The following is a 15930-nucleotide window of genomic DNA, read 5'->3' as shown; positions in this document are numbered from 1 at the left end:
CCATGGCAGCACAGTCCCTGGCCTCGGGTGAAGTAAACGGCGGCATTATCACGCCTTCTGTGTTTTGCAATCAAACCCAAGCTCGTCTAGAGAAGAAAGCCCCATCTTCAGAGATGGTACCTGTCATTCATAACCACAGAACCTCTTCAAAACAACCCCACGGATTTCCTCCTCTTTCTTTCCCAGACAGAGCTTATGCAAGCGGACGTTTCTCTTCAGTGGTTAAGTATTATATCAGCTCCTTTTTTTTGCAACGTTGAGCAGAAGGAAAAGAGTTGCTCTCTAGCCCTAACTCAAGGCTTTCCAAACTTCCCAGTTGATAAAAATCATCCAGGCCACTTTAAAAAAAAAAAAAAAAAAAAAAAGTAAAATCAGAGTTCCCAACTCAGGAAAACAGTAGCTCTTATCATCAGGAATCTTAGGAAACCCGACTCCAAGTTAATCCCAAGTGCTCCTGGGAGACCAGGGAACTTATCTCTCCACCAAAATGCCTCTCTTCCTGGACAAAGCCTGCAATCTCCAACTTCCTGCCAACCAGATGGAAACCAAGCAGATGACCCCCTCAGGTATCTTCCCTTGCTGTCTTTGAACAGCAAGGATGGGGTGTGTTGCAGTTGGAGTGGTCTCCCCCATTTCAGTCTATTGCTTAAGCAAGTCACTAAGCAAAGCCAGATACTAAAGGAAGGAAGGAAATTAGATTCTTCCTTTCTGGGGAGAATGTCAAGGTCACTGTGCAGAAGAACCTGTGGGATAGGAGATGTTACTGCTGCTCTCTGGAAAATGCAGTCTTGCCCAGAGGAGTGTTGATTGACTTGTCCCTGTTTAGTCTGTGATACTGCTTGAATTTTTGTTCGTGTGGACAGGCAAGGGTGTCTCAAGACTTTAGACCAGCCGTGTTGTGTCCTCACTCACTCATTCTTACTTACTGGCCAGTTCTTGATGGGACCCGTGAGGGCAACACTCTGTCACAGCCATCAAGAATGTCTCGTTCTGGATTTTCCTGAGTTGCTTGTATATTTTCACTGTTTCTCAGACCTGCATATCAAACCTCCTGTTTTTAACCCCAGTTCACATTCCTGGTTAAAAATTGTAATTTTGAAATGATGACAGTTCAAAGAGATGAATGAAAAGTGACGCTAAAACCACAAAAACCAAGTTTTCAGAGCTTATCAGAGAACTCTCAGGAAATGAAACTAGCACAGTCCTGTATTTGTTAGCAAAACAGATGATTGAATATGTCATGGTAGGAAGTAAACTGCTTTGTGGATGTTGTGTGTGTGTGTGTGTGTGTGTGTATGTGTGTTCCAACCATGATCCTACAGTGTAACCTGTTTCACAGCAATGTGGGCCATACCCACCTGATCTGACCACACACGAAATACCACCAGGTCTCCAGTAACAAAAAAAAAGTACCAAATATCTCAACCACTCAAAGCACAGTAAAAGCAAAATAAAATAAAACCATGAGCTTGGACAGCATGGAAAAACAATGATCTGCTAGTTCTGTTTTCAAAAAGTGGCTCAAAGCCCTTCAGGATTCCCAGGATTCAAAAATAATGTCTTCCCAAACATTTGAATAGAAATGACACTGCTGGGCTCCCCTTATCCCTCGCACACTGTGGGCGGGGAGGCCCGGAGAGGCGGCTGGGGGGAAAGAACACAGCCGCAGGAAGGGGGCTGGGTGCTCTGCTCTGCACAGCAGAACCCTGTCACTGGCCACCATCGTTCGAAACAAGGAGAAAATCAACAAAAGCAGAAGTGGTCAGGAGGGTATGATCCGGTCAAGGCAGCTGGTCCTTGGATTCAACTCTGAATTCAGTTACTGTGAGAGGAGAATATCTGAGCACACAGCTCCTGGCTCTGCTTGGGAATCCAGGAGCTCGACTGGTCCTGGGCCCCGCACGAGGCGGTACCTCCTCCCTGGCATGGCTGGTCACCACAGCTAAAGCAGCACATCAGGCCGCTGTCATGGAGAGGGTCCGAAAGCCAGGCCTGACCAGCTCTGTGCCTGCAGCGTGCCGAGGTTGCAGGCTTGCAGGGAACGTTAGCAAGGCTCCATGTGCTGCTCGGCTGCCCCGCCAGGACTTGTGGTGAGAGGATGGATGCTTCTGGGAAGGGCCCTGATGGGACAGATGTGGCTCCTGGGCCCTGAGAGGTGAGCCTACACTTCAGTAAATGTCTGGCGTCTGTCTGTCATTTAGAGGGAGGTGTCAGGGGGAAAACCTCAATGGTAGAACTATCCAGTGCTCCCTGTTCCCTTTGCTTGAATTGTATCTGACTATGGTGGCAGAAAGTTATATTCACCTTTATAGTAAAAGACATAGTGGTTGGACCATAGCTATTTTCCTATATAATAAAGAGGTAATATGAAAATTGACCATCACGCCAACACACAAGATGGCCACCCCTATGTAAACGCAAGATGGCCACCACAAGATGGCCAGCAGGGAAAGGCAGTTGGGGGTGATCAGGCCTGCAGGGAAGGGCAGTTGGAAGGGACAAGGCCTGCAGGGGAGGGCAGTTGGGGGTGACCAGGCCTGCAGGAGAGGGCAGTTAGGGGCAATTAGACTGGCAGGGAAGGGCAGTTAGGAGCAACCAGGCTGTCAAGGGAGGGAAGTTAGGGGCAATCAGTCCAGCAGGGGAGGGCAGTTAGGAATGACCAGGTCTACAGGGGAGGGCAGTTAGGGGCGACCAGGCTGGCAAGGGAGGGCAGCTAGGAGTGACCTGGCTAGCAGGGGAGGGCAGTTGTGGGCAACCAGGCCTACAGGGGAGTAGTTAGGGGCTGATCAAGCTGGCAGGCAGAAGCAGTTAGGGGCAATCAGGCAGGCAGGCAGGCAAGCAGTTGTGAGTCAGTAGTCCTGGATTGTGAGAGGGATCCCAGATAGGAGAGGGTGCAGGCTGGGCTGAGGGACAGTCCCCACCCACACCCACCCCATCCCCATGTACAAATTTCGTGCACCGGGCCTCTAGTACTATCATAGTGGTGCTATGGTCATGCTGAGAACCGAAACTGTCCTCATGCATTTGACTTAGTTGCAAAAATCGTAAAACTATTTGGGGGTGCAGGAATCATTGCTGAACAACCTGCACATTCATCCCATCCTCTTGCTTAAGTTTCCTCGCATCCTGCTGAGGGACAGGGCTCAGCTCTATAGATGATTAATCGCAGCAACAGGAAAGGATGTTATGTGACCGAGCAGCAGGGCAGGAGGACAATCTGTTTTGCTAAACTGTTTTCAAACTGCTCTTCCATGAAGGGCACACGCTTGCTGACGAGGGATCTGTCTGTGGTCTCGGGCCAGCCTGTGTCTGCTGAGGGTCACTGGGGCCGCCCGTTCTCAAGGTGTTCCCTCAGACAACCTTTAGATTTTTTTTTAATTTCTATTTTTTTTTTAGATGAAACTGAATGTAGGCCTCAGCCACTAATGCTTTTAGCAAACAGCAAGGTGAGCCTCCCAGGGGCCCAGCTCATGGTCTGAGGCCCTCCTGGATGGGGTGGGTCGGCACTGGCAGTGGCTCCCTCCTGGACTCAGGGGTTTGTGTGGTTGTATATTTGGTTTCTATTATGGTATGACCCTCGTTTACTAGCTCAGAATTCTGTAGATCAGACATCAGTCTTAGCCGGAGGTTCTAAGCTCATTTTGATTGTTGGCAAGTTCAGCCCTGTGCAGAGTAGGGCTTCGGACCCCTTTTCCTGGCAGAGGTTACTTCTGTTTCTGGCAGTCACCTGCTTTTCTTCTCCCGTGGCCCTCCCCACCTTCAGTACGCCTGCGCACTCTGAGTCACTCTTGAAATCCAGATCTCCTGGCCTCCCCTTCTACCTTCCCCTCCCACCTTATTTTCCTGGTGCGGCAGCCATAGACGTTCTCTCCTTTTAAGGACCTGTGTGATTAAAGTCTACCCACCTAGATAATTCCTCTTTTACATCAACGGTACCTTATAACAACATAGTCACGGGAGTGATATTCTTATCACATTCACAAGTTCTGGAGGAATGAGGCGTGTGGACCCTTTTTTTGGAGGAGGGCATTTTTAGAAGTCTGCTGGGAGCCACAGGGAGTTATTGAAGAACAAGTGACTCGGGTGAGAATGACCCCGTTGGGGATGTGTTTGTCCAGGCCTCACCGGGAACGCTTAAGGTACAGCGCAGCAGAGGGTCTGATGGGCCCAACACGTCCAGTTCACAGTCAGGCGTGATGCTCACAGCGAGGTCCCAGGACCAGCAGCGGCAGCAGCCCCTGGGACCTTGCAGAAATGCAGATCCCAGAGCTGCTGAATTAGATACCCTGTTGTGAATCCAGAGGTCTGCGCTTTACCCAGGTGGTTCTGAAACTTGCTCACTTGAGAACTATTTCTCTAAGACAAGTCCTGTCAGTTCCTTTTATTGGTTTTTGTGTGCGAAATCGAAAGTGAGGAAGGGAGTCAAATACGACAACTCTAGGGTGACTTCCACTGCCACTCATCTATGATTCTGTAGATATTATAAAATAATCACACTGTATAAACCACAGGGTGCATGCATGCGCCCTCCAGCGTGTATGTGAGCTTACACATGCATTGCGGCTGAGAGCTCAGGCTCTGGAATCTTTCCTGCCATCAAATCCTGGCCCCACCCATTACTAGCTGTGTGGCTGGGTCAGCGGCTTCGACTCTTTGGGCCTCATTTATAAGAGAGACTGAGAGTAGTCCCTACTTCTTCAGAGCATGAAGATCCAGTGGGATGATACAGAGAGCGCGCAACACAGCAAGCTCAGGGAGTCCGCTGTAATTATCTTACTTCCTGTTTTTGAAAGCCTTCTCCTTGGGTACTTGAGGACCGGGGTCCCTGGAAAGGAACAGCCAGGTCCTTGTCAGGAGGCCCCTGAAACTGTTGCCTGGTTACCGAGGAGCTGGGCTACCAGGCCTGAAGGCCAAGGTGACCCCTCTCTGATTCTAGCATCAGCTTAAGTCCTGTCGCTGCAGAGGACGACATTCAGGTGAAGTGTGTACATAATCCTGTAAATGCACTCATCGCCTCCTCCGAGAGGCTCAAAAACCCCTTGGCGAGAACCATAGGCCTTTGCCGAGTGTATGTGTGTGTGTATCTATTTGGTTATTTTTCTTTTTGCATTTTGTTGTTCTTTTTGTTTTGCATCTTCGAAGGAGCAAAAAGAGTTAAGGCCTGGAATGGAGTCAAGATGTATCTCTGTTTGAAGTTTAGGTGAGAAAGTGTGTCCCTGGGGGAGGCGGGGCCTAAAGCCCCCCACACACACATACACACCCACCCTGATTTCCATGGGCCTCACCAGTCCAGCTCCGGGGATTGCCTGAGCTTGGCGAGAGGCCTGTGTGGAGATTAAGGCCTTGGTGAGCCAGAGACTTGGAGAGAGGAGAGGCCCTCCAGCTGGGCCTGCTTTCTCCAGGGGGAGCTGCACCCTTCTCAGCCCACTGGGTAGTTCTCGGTGACGCCGATCTGGGAGGAAGGGCAGAGGCCACCCAGTGTGAATCACCGCAGCCGGAAAGGGAATCCGTCTTCCCAGGCGTAGGCAGGCAGTGACAAGAGGGCCGGTCCCCACAGCTGCTCCCCACACGCAGCTGGTTCCCAGACACCACATGGCTCCGTCAGCCTCGATGCCACCAAGAGAGCCTCTCGGCCTGGGACACATGGCTCTGCTAATAACCACTAACCACCACAGGGTCTCTCCCGGCCTGGGGAAGAGGAGCAGCTTGCAGATGTTTGTGCTACTTGGGGTCTATCTCTGGCCGAGGCCTGAAGTAGCTGCGGTACTTTTCCGTGCCTCGTGAAATAAGAGCCAGAGCCAGGGAACGCGCCTTCCTCAGGAATAATGTATACCAGCTTGATGCAGGCGGTGAACTCCTCCAGCGAGAGCTCCTAGGACTGCAGGTCTAGGAGGCTGTGAGGAGGCTTCAAGCTCAGAGAGTTAGATGCGTTCACAACTGCTCTTGCCACTCAGCACCTCATTCATTTCCTTAATGTGCTCCACATATCAACCCTCATGAAGATCAAAGTGATACAATTTGGAGAAGAAGTAAAGATACTTTCTTCTCTTTTCTGCCACTCTAGAAAGCCCACCAATAATTTGGTACCAGGTGCCTAGAACTCTGGATAACAGAGCATTATGCAATCCTAAAACACCGTTCTTCAAATGTTACTGTGGGAAGAAGATTAGAGACCAATGCCCAGCACCATGAGGATATTTTTTAAATAATGTTGAGTAAAATCAAGAGGAGGGAAGGGTAAGAGGGGAGAAGTTTGCTCTAACATTGATAATAGCAGACCTTGTCTTGAGAAGGATGAGTAGCGTTACCCTCTAGAATGAAATTCTAAGACAAGAGGGGGAAAAAACGAGTCAAGCCCTTGTCTAATCCTTCCATTTTGCAGATGGAGAAACTGAGGCTCAGGAAGGTAAAGTCGGTGGCAGAAACCAGGTATTTTGAGTCCTACTTCACTACTCTTCCTACGATGCCAAGCTGCTGCACGTTTTTATAATACCTTAGTTCCTTCCCTCCTAATGAGTAATTCATCCAGGTCTAGTTTTAACTAGAGAGGTTGATCATTGCTGGCTCAACTCATCCCACATCCTCAGAGAAGCAGCCCCATGCTCCTGAAAGACGGCGGCCAGCTGGGCACCTGGTGACCCAGCTCTCCTCCGCTTGAGGTTGGCGTCTGACTTCCATAGATGCGGGGAAGGGTGGCCATCCATCTAGGTTCGTCTGGGACTGACAATTCCCAGGACGCAGGAATTCCGGTGCTAATGCTGGAAAAGTCCTGAGCCAACGAGGACAGGCTAGTCTCTCCAGCAAGGTGGGACTTAGGACCTGTGTGGCCAGGTGGAAAATTGTAACATGGGAAATCAGATTTCTAGTTAGAAAGTAGAAAACTGTAAGATTGAGGCGGTTGGCTGCAATAGATGTGCCCTAATATAGAAAGAGGACCGAGAGAGTTGAGGAGCTGCCATACTGGTCACATATAAACAAAACTTAAGAGCAGAAAGTAGGAGCTAGACATGGATTATATTAGGAAACTGACTTCCAGCAGCTTCTTCCCTAAAAACCACCATGGCCAATTGCAGATCCTGTGGAGACTCTTTCCAGATGCTTCTGTTTGCTGTTGCTGCTGCTGCTGGTTTCACTGCCATGGAGAGGGTACAACAAGAGACGCTTCTCTAAATTAAAAAGAAGTAAGCCAAGTCTAGGACACCTAGACATTTCAAGTTGGGAAACTCAAGAATAACTCTAAGGGATTTCCCCCTTCCACCTTCTGGAGCTCATGACACTCTTAATCAGCCAAAGCTGAGGCAGGAGATTGTTTTCCCCAAAGATAGCTGTGCCAATATTGCCCATTCTCATCTTACATGGATACAGTGACACTGCTCTCATTAAGAGGTGGTCTGTCTCCCCGGCCCCTGAACCTAGTGGGCTTTTGGGACTGTCCCCATGAGTAAGGTGGAAGCAACACAACATGATCTCCAAAGCTAAGTCATCAAACACAGCTTGTGCCTTGCTCACTGGAGCCCTCTCTCTGGAATTTTTAGTCACCATGACTGCCTGGCGCAGCTATGCTATAAGGAAGCCCAAGCTATTCCACATGGGGGAAACTGAGACCACGTGAAGAGAGAAGCAGGTGCCTGGCCAGCCCCAGCTCCTTCTGAGCTGCTCTCTTCCAACTCCAGCTACTATGTGATTACACTGCAGGAGAGACCTTGTGCTGGAAGTGGCCAGATGAGCTGTCCTTAGACCCATCGCTTATTAGAGATAATAAAATGATCTTAGTTGCTTTAAGCCACTAAGTTTGGGCGTGACTTTTACACATAAATAGATACCAGGGGCAGCTGGCCTGGAAGAGGTGATAAAATCCATGGCCTCAGAAGCACCGAGCTAAGTGCAGTTGGCAGCCCACACCACATGAGGAATATGACCCCACATTACTGTGAATACCAGATCAGAGCGGCCAACACCCAAAAATAATTATTTGTTTCACCAAATGATTTATGCATATATTCTTTTATCTGTGCAGCCATTTTCTGTGTCTTCTGGATGTCAGAACCCCAGGCAGCCAGCCCTGGTGGCGGCAGACACACACAGAACATGCAGATAATAGACCAAACAGAAGAACTGGCAAAGGGACAGAGCCTCCGGGTGGATGAAAGGCAGAGGGGATATTAGGGTTGCACACTTTCCTTTAAGGGGGGAAGTTCATGAGAAGTAAATGGGTAGAGAACCCATTTATCCCCATTCTCCCTTTCAGACAGCTATAGCCACATGACTAAGTTTTGGCTATGGGGAGGTGAGTGGAAGTGATATATGCCACTTCTGCATTATGCCCATAGAAGAAATGAGCAAAGCTCCAGAGATGGACAGTGATGATGGTTGTATAACAATGTGAATGTCCTTAATGTCATTGAACTGTACACTTAAAAGTGGTTAAAATGGGAAGTTGGATTTTATTTGTATTTTAACACTATATGAGTGAGTGAGCAAACAAATAAACAAATAGAAGAAATGTCCCCGTCCTCTGGCTACAATACAGATACAATGGCAAGAGCGGGGGCAGCCGTCAGACAGTGCAGCACAGCTTCGTATCGAGGAGGGCAATGCACCATTACAGAGTGGTTCTTGTCCCTGGTCCTTGGTCCCTGGACAACCTCCAGGAGCAAAGCCATCTCTCCAGCCCACAGGCATCTGCCTCCTGCCTGTTCTTGTGAGAGACAAACACACATCTGCCTTATTCAGTTAACACGTGGGGGTCTGTTTGTGACAGCCCAATCGAACCCTAACCAGTGTCACAGGTTGCAGGAACGATCACCTTTTACCAAGGAGGGGACATTCTAAGCTGGCATCTTCACATGGGTGACAGTAGAGTCTGCTCATCTCTTTTGTTCCTGGCATTCCCCACCCTCCTCACTACGGGCAGGAAAAGATCTTTCAGCTGAAGGACACGTCAGGGTCACAGTGTGACAGGTGAATATTATAAGTGGCTAAAATGTTGTTGTTTTTTCTCTGTGGTGTGCCTCTCAGAACTAGGCCTGAGCCTTCCGGGACCACCGGCTGCATGAATGCCCTGTGGCCCTGGCAGTAGCACCAGTCATGGTACCAGTTGGTTGGAACCGAGACCTTGTAGGGCTGGCTGAGAGGGAGAAAAGGAAGAAAAAGGGAGACCAGGGGAGGGGAGCACCTGTGGACTATCAACGATAAACTCTAAATAGATTAAATATCCCAGCCTGGATTTCCTTACCCAAGCTCTGGCACCCACGCCCTAGCTAGGCTGCTAATGGCTCACAGCTGTTCCCAATACAGATCGTTACCCTGGGCCAATGGGGGCCTTCTCTCCCAGAAACCACACCCACCTCCAAGGGAACCTCAGCCAAAGTCAAGCTGACATGGCGGTACCAAAGGCCAGCCTCCTCCTTCCCGGAGTGCCAATGCAAGAGCACAATTCATGCTCCAGTGCTCTGTGGGAGCAGGCTGACGCTGGTCTCCAGCTGATACACGGCCTTGTTTAGGGCGCCCCCACACCCCCCTCCTTCTTCCTCACTAGTTTTCCTGGAGAGCGCTTCCTCAACATGTGACGTGGACAAGAAATGCCCCCCACCCCATCCCAGACTTCTCCTGGGGTAAGTAACAACTGTGCACTATTTATTGAAATCTGTGTGTGTGTGTGTCTTATATAATTAGCTACTAGTAAGAATGCATTCTCTCTAGCAATGTGTTCTATTGGGATTGGTTTCCAGACCTTTCAATGTATAGCCAAGTGGTTATCTCACATGCATTCATTTTCTCAGCCTTTCATTTTAACATTTATTGACGCGTGATATGCATGAGTATGGAATAAGACCTGGTTCCTGTGGTCAAAGAGTTTATACTGGAGTAGGGGAAACTTACATATAACCCACTAACTCTACTCCAGGAGAGAGTGAAATATGAATGACAATGAAGTTAAATACAAACTTAACTTTTAGAGTATAGAGCAAGCATGTCAAACTCAAAGGCTAGCACGGGCCAAAAGAGGCATGTGGCCTGCAGGCCACAAGTGTGACATGCTTGGTGTAGAGAAGGGAGTATTGTTTTTGAGAGGATCAGGAAAGAAAGGTACATGGGGTGGTCGCATTTCAACTGAGACTCCAACGGTGATAGTTTTTGGGTAACTAGAGGATGCAGGGAAACACATTCCAGCAGAGGGAACAACATGCAAAAGGCTGAGGACTCACGTCTGTTCTCTGCCATGCGTAGGAACGTCCAGTCTCTTTTGGCAAATTTGCTTATCTCTGTTCTGTCCTTTATGTATTGACTTGATTTTATTCAGGGTTAGCTCTCAGAAGATAATATTATTTCCAACTGGTGTATTTCTGAAAAGCCCATTTTACAGCCCCAAACATTGATAGCAAAACCATTGTGTTGTATACCTATGGCAGCCACCACAGGGACCTTGCTAATAAAAAATGGCTGCAGGAATGACTAGAAACCACTTGGGCCTCTTTAGCCTTAATACGGCACCATTTTCAGGTAGAAAAGGTCCAATCTGGTACCCAGCCCCTCCCTCCAGGTAATCACGGGCCCCAAGCCTACACAGCTGGCCACACCCCCTAAGAGCAGGCTCTGTGCTGCAGCCCACTTCACAAAAGTCCCACACAGGTGCCTCAGGGACACAGCCACTTTTATTATTTTTTTTTTTTTAACCTGACTGGGCACTAAGAAAATAGGTTTGCACTTAGAAGGTCAATCAATATTTATAAAACAGTCGTGGCCCAGTGCATGGATTCATGCACATTGAAAGGAAATTAATTAGAAGAGATATTTTAATATTGCTATTTGCCCTTTCTCTATAATAGAAGTGTTGATGCAATTCACAATGGACAATGAAAGATCGAAACACATGTGTGCGATCAGCGCCAGCGAGAGCTTTAGATGTATTGTGCATGTGTGAGTCAATGTTTACTTTTAAATTGCCAGTGCACGTCATATGTACCAGTAGGACAGATGGGCAGTTGGTCATTTAGCCTTTTATTTATTTAATTTGATCTACCTTCTTTGCCAGTCTACTCCAAATGAGACTGGATCCCAACCAACTTAGAAAAAATGTAAAACAGATCTATTGGATCGAAATACTTGAATTGGGTCTAATGGCCTCCGACCACGTGACTTTTCCCTAGCGATGCAGGAAAGCAGCAGAGGTAAAGCGGAAAGACCCTTGAGGAGGGTGTTACCCTGTGACAGTCTATGAGTCACCCAGGGGGACCATCCCACAGCGGGTCTGTGTGGGACCCCGCTTCCCATCTCCTGGTGGGTTTTATGAGATTTCTTCTTTGTATCTTTCCTGCTCTGCCTCTCTTTCCATTGGTAGCTTGACTTTCCCCCTTATCTCAGACTCCCTACATATCAGTTGGTTTTTTTTATGTCTCTCTCTTTCTTTCTGAATTAACTATTAGAAGTAGGCCTAGATCTACGGAGGTTCTTTATTGTTTTGGAAGTATAATTGAGAAAACATTATATTAGTTTCAGGTGTACGACATGATTTGATATTTGTAAATATCATGAAATGATCACCACAGGGAGTCCGGTTAACCTCGGTCACCATATATGATTACAAATTTCTTTTCTTGTGATGAAAGCTTTTAAGATTTACTCTCTTAGCAACTTTATCTGCCCCCTCTCACATTCCCTCCATCTAGAGAGGTCTCTTCTTGCTAAACCGAAGGAGTATGAGCACACCCCTCCCCTCTCCTCTCTTAACTTTCCTGTCTCCGGGTCGGGGCCCCAGCCTGTCAGTGCAGTCCGGAACACACTTGGGCTCCAGTCACCGAAAACCTCTCCCCTCCCCCTGCTTCTTCCACAGTCGTCACAGTGTTGTCCAAACTTCTGGGAAAAAATTGTTTGCAGCTGGGCCTCCATCTCCTCCCATCCTTCCCCAGGAGATCATGGCCCTGATCCCCAGCCTTGTCCAGAGAATCTTTCTCAGCCTTTAACTTTGAGACATTTCTGTAACATGTCACATGGCCTACACTCAGGCGCCTTGAACTCAGTTCCCTCCCTGATCCAGGTGTGGACTTCACTGCAGTCCTTTCTCCTCCTGGCCTCAGACTCAGCAGCCCCGCCCTTCACTGGCTCTGCCCCCAACTTGCTGAAAATGCTCCTTCCACAGAAGGCTGCGACTTATTATATATTCTTTCTCACCATCCCCAAGGCCTCACCTGCCCTAGGCTCTAGGCAGAGTATCCAGGGCATTAGTGTGTTTGGGGTTTGAGGGGAGACATTTTTTATGCAAAAAAAAAAAAAAATGTAACCTTCTATAAGGTGCCTATTTAAACCTGGTTTTCACCCTTCCGCAGACAGGGCCACCTGGGCCTTGTTTTCTCAGTGCCTTTGCGATGAGACTTTGAGCTTGGCTGGCAGAGTTGAGCAAGGGGGTGACCTGGGCAGGCTCAGAGAACACTTCAACATGCAGGGGGCAGCTAGTCAGCTATTCCCCTGCCTCTGACCAGGGGCAGCAGGGAAGTGGCCCAGCCCTGGTGCTCCTCACACAGCATGTTCTGAGTCCCTCCCGGGCCCAGCGAGCTGCCGGGGAAACCAAGTCAGCAGAGCTGCAGTCAGCTAATGCTCTTTGTTCCAGGAATTCTGTTCAAAAGCACAAACACACTCAGAAGAATTGGGAGAAAATATAATAGCTCTGGCCATCTCTTTATAAGGGTCCTCTTCTAAGGAAGTATTTTTAGACTTCAGGGTAAACCATTATACCTCAAGATTGACTTTCCTTACCCCAATTATTATTACAGAAAGTTGCTGGGGAATGTTGAAGTCAAAAAAGTTGCAAGTACAAGGAAAATCTATATACCACCTACTTTCTTCAACCGTTATTAATATCTGCCAGATTTATTTAATCTCTGTGTGTGTTTCTATACATATTTTTGTTCCTGATGAGCCATTTGAACATAAGTTGCAGACATCACGACATTTCAATTCTAAACACTTCTGTGCACATCTCCCAGGAATAAGGACATATTTCTCTCCTTCTTTGTTCCCCGCTGAAATCAATAAAAACATTTAAAAATAAGATGTTCAAATTCCAGTTGTAAAAATAGTCACAAGGATGTAAAGTAGCACAGGGAATAGTCAATAACATTGTAATAACTCTGTATGGTGTCAGATGAACAGCATAAAAGGGGCCACATACTAAAGCAGACAAGCTCAGGAGAGGCCTGCTTGGTGGGCCTTACAAACCCAGAAACCAAAGTCATCGCACTGGGTGGTCTGAACATAAAACTCCTCACTAGAAGCGGGTCATGGTGGGTAGTCAGGTCCTAAGCCTGTCGCTTCCCTGACAAAAGCCGGTCTTTAACATTGACAATGCTGGCTGTCCTTGGGCATCTGAGGTAACACCCCTCTGAAATGTCAGAGTGAGCTTCTCTCCCACCGGCACCAGAGCACAAACCACATTGTTATCTGGCTGCCCACATGCCGTGTCCGTGTGCTGTACATGTTACCTTCCCGGCACCAGCCATGGAGGAGAAATACGTGTCTCATTTTACTTCTTACCCAGCCTCAGAGATTTCCCCGCTTTGCTTTCTCCCGCCTCCCTAGTCCACCACCAATGGGTTTCAGGTAACCCTCCTTACAGCTCCTCTTTCGATTTTAATGTATAAAATAAGCTGTAAAATTGCCATTCTCCAGAGCATTTTCTTCATTTGTTGAGATTTGGCATCCTGGCAACTGTCAGTTTGGCTCAAGTAAATTCCTTTTTTTTTTTTTAATATATTTTATTGATTTTTTACAAAGAGAAAGGGAGAGAGATAGAGAGCTAGAAACATCAATGAGAGAGAAACATCGACCAGCTGCCTCTTGCACACTCCCTACCAGGGATGTGCCTGCAACCAACATATATACCCTTGACTGGAATCGAACCTGGGACTTTTCAGTCTGCAGACCAACCCTCTACCGCTGAGCCAAACCGGTTTCGGCTCAAGTAAACTCTTAAAAACTTTTTCATAGGCTGGACATTCTTTCATTGACAGTTACTAGACTTATCAAGGTGATCACTTTATAAATTATATAAATATCTAATACTTTGCTGTACACTGGAAATTAATGCAAAACAGTATGTCAATTATAATTAAAAATAAATTATTTTAAGATAATAAAAAAATAATTATTTATTAAATTAAAAACAATATTAACCTTAATATTGAGTGTAAATGGGAATAAATGACCCTAATTATATATCAGATTGGTAATACAAAAGCAATTTGTTAAATTCAACCTACTACTTTCAACATACTACTCAAGTTGTACATGTGTGCTTAGATACATCTTAAGGATTTTTTTAAAATTCAAAAAAATCTTTTACCTTAATCAGTTTAATTAGTAGTATAATTACATTGTAACTCAAAGAAAGGAAGAATTCCAAAGCCAGCAACCTACTCTCGAAGGAGAAGACCTTCATAAGAGCCAGACCGCAATCCTAGCTTCTTTCCAGAGGGAAGGACTGCTCAGTGATGGGCAGGGAGGGGAATACAGTGACCTGCCTGTGGCTTCGTGTGACTGGCGCTGAGGTTCCCTCCCAGTGCGCAGCCGTGAAGGACACAGGCCTGGGGAAGGACATCCGGCTCTGCCAGATCCCACTCGTGGGACCTACAATCACTCGCTCCTTTTCCCAGAGAGGCAGGGACGGGTCAGTGGGACACAGCGGAGAAGCAGCTCGGCCGGGACACCTGTCAGAGCTGTGCCCTCACCCAGCCTGCAGGCTCCTGGGGACTCCGGGCTGCCAGCAGCGGCACTGCCCAGTTCAAAGAGGAGGGGCAGAGCGTCGGCGCCTGCAGAAGGGGGTCTTGGAGGCACCTGAAGGCGAAGGCTGGGCTCCCACAGGAAGTGTCTGCCAGGCCAGGAGACCTGACAAACAGAGAAATGGCCACTTCCTACGGGGGGCTGAGGACACAGGGGTGAGTCTGAGTTTGAGGAAGAATCAAGCCCCTGCAGGGCCAGCCCAGGACCTTTCCATAATGTTGAGTCCTGGCCCCTGATAAATAATCCACTTGGCCCCTCTAGTACAGGTAGGCTGGGTTCACTCGCTAGTTCAAAGGCCTTTAAGGAAAAGTCCTATGAGTGACTCTTTGCACATGAGAGCAGTGGTGGCTCATCCAGCCCCCACAACACACCCCGCCCACATTCCGGCTCCTTCAGGCCGGAGCAGCCTCCAGGAGAGCACGGCCCACCAGTCTTCCTATCGCATTGCCGTCTGCCACCCTCGGACGGGGAAGGGATGAAGTCACTCTGCACTCCCAGCACCACCCCACCTCAGCCGGATGCTGGGGCACCTCCAGAGTGAGGGCAAGGGCAGACAGTACTTTCCAGCAGTCACATGCTTCATCCAGCCGGAATCTCCCCGCTCTCCCCCAAAGCATTCCTCATTAGGGCAAGCTGCATCCAGGCCCTCCGCTTTGTTCCCACTGTGTTCCCGGTGGGGTCCTCGGCGTTGGTGGCAGCATGCATGCTACTCCAGGAATCCCAGGTATGCAAGGTCCCAGGAGGTTCAGGGCTGGGACTGGCCATGCGTGGTTCCCCACCAGCAGTCAGAGGACGTTTCTCCCCTCCAGCTCTCCCACCACCTCCACAGCGTGCTTCCTGACTTCCTTCTCGGAGAAACTCCTGCATTAGGGGCTCAGTGAGCAGATTTTCTGTGTCCAGAATGGCAGCTGGCAGAGCCCCGCCCATCACACGGATGGGGGAACTTTCTCAGCTGGGTTCCCTGGAGCGGGGAGTCCCCATGAGGACGGCAGGGGTGATGCTCACACTCCCGAGCATTTTCTGTTTGAACCCGACTATGTTCCCTTCGCCTGTGTCATGCAGCAGTCTTGTCTTCCAACACAGAGAAGCAAAGGTAGAACCATGCCTTCCTTAACAAGGGAGGTCAAGGTCCTCCAGTCTGAAAGCACAGGAGAA

This window comes from Pipistrellus kuhlii, unplaced genomic scaffold, assembly GCF_014108245.1.
Source record: "Pipistrellus kuhlii isolate mPipKuh1 unplaced genomic scaffold, mPipKuh1.p scaffold_m20_p_4, whole genome shotgun sequence".
Taxonomy (NCBI): Eukaryota; Metazoa; Chordata; class Mammalia; order Chiroptera; family Vespertilionidae; genus Pipistrellus; species Pipistrellus kuhlii.
The sequence above is the reverse complement of the archived record's forward strand: the minus strand, read 5'-3'. Positions refer to the sequence as shown.